The sequence below is a fragment of the Cibotium barometz genome, chromosome 43, assembly GCF_041138505.1.
Source record: "Cibotium barometz isolate CiBa-2024 chromosome 43, ASM4113850v1, whole genome shotgun sequence".
Lineage (NCBI taxonomy): Eukaryota > Viridiplantae > Streptophyta > Polypodiopsida > Cyatheales > Cibotiaceae > Cibotium > Cibotium barometz.
The window spans coordinates 10891538-10893938 of NC_141088.1; positions in this window are offsets into that span (position 1 = coordinate 10891538).

Genomic DNA, 2401 nt, shown 5'->3' on the forward strand with positions numbered 1-2401 from the left:
ACAGGACAAAGTGACTCACCTCTGAAAAAGTGAGTCTTCTCTGCTCCTTCTCTGCTCCCTCCTTCTCCCGTGTGTGTGCTCCTTTCTCTGCTCCCTCCTTGCTGTTGGAAGAGGCGAAAACAGGCGAAAACGCATGCAGAGTCGATTTCTTAGTTCAAAATCTATATTTGGGGAAGGCGGGCTATTTTTAGTTTAAACATACCGTCGCGTTTATATTCGCGTTTACAAACGCGTGTATATTCGCGTGTATAATATTTTAGCTGCGTTGATACACGCGTTTTGCAGAAATTACCCGCGTTAATACACGCGATTTTTAGGAAGTAGCCGCGTTAATACACGCAATTTTTAGGAAATAGCCGCGGCAATACACGCGATTTTTGTGCTTTCATTAAAAACATATAATGATTTTGTGTTTTCTGATTTGTACACAGGATGTCATCAACCTCTTCAAGCAGTTTTGGGGAAGATGAGACAATGCGTCATCGTAATCGCGATGTGTGGTTGGGACAACGGATCAAATGTATGTGTAATCGATGTCAAGGATGCATTGTACGAGCACGTCGAATTACCTTGAATCACATCTCCATGTATGGAGAATGGAATCAAACAGGTTTAGAGGTGAGTAGATGTAAATTGATGGTATTCAAATGACTCATGGTATCCAAATTAAATTAATAGAGTTGTAACATATAATTTGATAAATTGAAGCAGGATGCAGTACCACACCCTAACATGGTACCCTACGCGCGACGAGAGCACGTAAAGCGTCGACGAGATGATGCTGGAGCTTCGGGATCTATTGTCAGAGATGAGTGGGAAAGGGATGACAATAGCCCTGCACCCCACGAAGTTGTGGAAGAGGAGGTGCTTGATGATATGGTGCGGAATCTTTTTAAGGATGATCCCAAAGGTATGGACGACGATGATATGGAACAAGAGCATCTTTATAAGGCTTCATCGACACCGGTGTTTGAAGGGTGCACATTCTCAGTTTTACGTGCTTCACTTGAACTACTTAATATACAAACAGTTTATGGATGGAGCAATGCAAGTCTTGACGCATTGTTGAAGTAAGCATTCTAACTTACAAATTTGAATTAGTGGTTTAAGGTTTAGGATTTAAGACTAATTATAATTGATGATATTGGATGCAGGCTATTATCAAACATGCTTCCAAAGGAAAATAGACTACCCACCTCAAGAGACATAGCGAGGCGCTATGTGACATCTCTTGGAGGACTGGATTATGATAAAATACATGCATGCGTCAATGATTGCATTCTCTTTCGTGGGACGCATAAGGAGGCTCTACATTGTCCCACTTGTGGTGAAGCAAGGTACAGAACAGATATGAAGAGTTTTGATGTACCTCGTAAAGTCTTGCGACACTTTCCTATAATTCCTCGCATCAAACACATGTTCAAGTGCAAATCCATAGCAGAGCTCATGTCATGGCATTCCTCACATCGATCGGATGATGGCATGTGGAGAATTCCCGCAGACACTCCTGCTTGGAAGCATATTGAAGATGAGTGGCCCAGCTTTAAAACAGAGCCCAGAAACTTGAGACTTGGCCTGGGTATGGATGGAGTGAATCCATTTGGTTTCAAAAGCACCGCATACAGCGTGTGGCCAGTTGTGTTGGTGAATTACAACATTCCACCATCAATGGCGATCAAGAAGGGACATCTTATGTTATCCCTTCTAATTCCAGGGAAACATAAAGTCAAGCATATGGATGTTTATCTTGAACCACTGATTGATGAGTTGGAGGAACTATGGAGAGGTGTTGCGGTGGTGGACATTAGTAGGCCTCCCTCCTCTCGACACTTCGACTTAAAAGCAGTGTTGATGTGGACAATGCATGACTTTCCAGGATACAGCGATTGTTCTGGTAAGAATTCTAATTACCTCCCTACTCTATTACTATTGGCTATATATATTAATTAGACGGTTTGACTTTATTATTCTAACTTTTATTTATATTTTAACAGGTTTGAAAACATCGGGTAAACATGCATGTCCTGTTTGTGGCCCTTCGTTAGTACATGAGTATGTTGATGGTTTGTGTAAGACTATATTCGATAATCATCATCGATTTCTCCCCTCAGATCATCCTAAATATGTTGCTAGTAAGAGTAACATTCCTCCACAAACACTTCGTGCAAAAGATTGGAAGCGTATTTGGGAGTCTACAACTATTCTTCCTCCAGATGGCATGAACAGGTATAGTGATGTTTTTTCAATCTTGTTTTGTGTAGTCTCTAATTGGATTAAAGGTCACATAGAGCAATCCCTTGTGCAGGTACTCCATTTTTTTCCGGCTGCCATATTGGACCCATCTTAAGATCAACCATCTTCTTGATCCCATGCACATCTTCAAGAATGTGGGATCTGGTAT